General features: G+C 45.7%; 1 protein-coding gene across 1 annotated transcript in view; it reads left to right on the top strand.

The window, feature by feature from the left end:
• Nucleotides 1-2,027, top strand: part of LIX1L (Lix1 homolog (chicken) like) — a 22,665-nt gene that overhangs the window by 5,754 nt on the left and 14,884 nt on the right. The gene's annotated exons all lie outside the window — the stretch shown is intronic.

The raw sequence follows: 2,027 nt of genomic DNA, 5'->3' as shown, positions 1-2,027 counted from the left end.
AAACCCCGTCTCTACTAAAAATACAAAAATTAGCTGGGTGTGGTGGCATACACTTGTAATCCCAGCTACTTGGGAGGCTGAGCCAGGAGAATTGCTTGAACCTTGGAGGTGGAGGTTGCTGTGAGCCAAGATCATGCTACTGCACTCCAGCCTGGGCGACAGAGCAAGACTTTGTCTCAAAAACAAAAACAACAACAACAAAAAAGTTTTTATTTTGGCTGAAAATGATCACTACCTCTCATTCCCATCCCGTCCACTTAGACGTTCATATATTTTATCTCCTAAAGGCAAAAACTAAGTTATTCTCTTTTTTGTTATTCAACAGCAGGGTATAAGCACTGAAATATTCCTATCTTGGTCTTTCTTGTGAGGGACTTTGAGAAAACAATTGTCAGAGGTGTATATCTCAGTTATTCCTACCCTCCCACCTTACTGTTCTTTAGCCATCTTTATGTAAACCATTATATCCATGGTTCCTCACTGAAAATATGATAAAAAATGTGGGTGCTCCACACGTACACATGCACAAATACTCACTTGCACACAGACACATACATAATTTTACTTTAGGAAGCTTGTGAACCTCCGTGAAGCTCAGCTATGGACTGGACCTGGGAGCCTTGATTAAGATTCCCAAATTGGAAAGAATATTGGCCCCCGGAAATCTAGATTTATGCCCCAACTCTGTCATAGCTGTGTGACCTCAAACAAGTCTTCTTTCTTAGCCAGTGTTGGACTAGATGATCTCTAAAGTTCTTTCCAGTTCTTTTTTTTTTTTTTGAGACGGAGTCTCGCTCTGTCACCCAGGCTGGAGTGCTGTGGCCGGATCTCAGCTCACTGCAAGCTCCGCCTCCCGGGTTCACGCCATTCTCCTGCCTCAGCCTCCTGGGTAGCTGGGACTACAGGCGCCCCCACCTCGCCCGGCTAATTTTTTTTTTGTATTTTTTAGTAGAGACGGGGTTTCACCGTGTTAGCCAGGATGGTCTCGATCTCCTGACCTCGTGATCCGCCCATCTCGGCCTCCCAAAGTGCTGGGATTACAGGCTTGAGCCACCGCGCCCGGCCGAGCATTCTTAAAAGTCAGTTAAATGTAGGTTATTAAAAAGAGTTTATACTGCTTCTCAAACTCAGGCTAGTACATGGGTGTTTGTTTCAGTCACAGAGCAGGCGAGATAATTTATTATTGGCCGCTGATTTTAAATTCCTCGCTTGCTGGGCGCGGTGGCTCACACCTGTAATCCCGGCACTTTGGGAGGCCGAGGCAGGTGGATCACCTAAGGTCAGGAGTTTGAGACCAGCCTGATCAATATGGTGAAACCCTGTCTCTACTAAAAATACGAAAATTAGCCAGGCATGGCGGCATGTGCTTGTAATCCCAGCTACTCAAGAGACTGAGACAGAAGAATTGCTGGAACCCGGGAGGTAGAGGTTGCAGTGAGCCGAGATCGCACCACTGCACTCCAGCCTAGGCAACAAAGTGAGATTCCAACTCAAATATAAAATAAATTCTTTGCTTGCAGGAACTGTATGTTATTCTTTTCATGCCCAATGCTTAGAATAATGCCATGTACCTATTAAATGCTCAAACTTTTGCTAATGTGTATATGACAGCCATGAAAATGTGCAGTTCAGATTGCCTGCTGCAGGGAGCATAACTAACAGCCTCAGCCACTGCCCATTCTGGGTCATCCATAATCACATTTGCACCCCAAAGTTGCACATTTGCATCTATAACCACATTTGAAGGAACCACGCTTCCTGTAGGCTGCTCCCAACCAAAGACCGAGCACATTAGGGGTATTAACACAGGCAGATCCTGGTGAGATATGGGATTCTTTTGGGATGAGGACTTCTCACTGGCTTAGCCAAATCTTTCTTAAAACTGTACTATAGCCAGGCGTGGTGGCTCACACCTGTAATCCCAGAACTTTGGGAGGCCGAGGCGGGTGGATCACGCACTCAGGAGATCGAGACCATCCTGGCTAACACGGTGAAACCCCGTCTCTACTAAAAATACAAAAATTAGC

The sequence above is a fragment of the Colobus angolensis genome, unplaced genomic scaffold, assembly GCF_000951035.1.
Source record: "Colobus angolensis palliatus isolate OR3802 unplaced genomic scaffold, Cang.pa_1.0 Scaffold317, whole genome shotgun sequence".
In the NCBI taxonomy this organism is placed as follows: domain Eukaryota; kingdom Metazoa; phylum Chordata; class Mammalia; order Primates; family Cercopithecidae; genus Colobus; species Colobus angolensis.
Note: the sequence above shows the minus strand (reverse complement) of the source record. Positions and strands in the feature narration are given on the sequence as shown.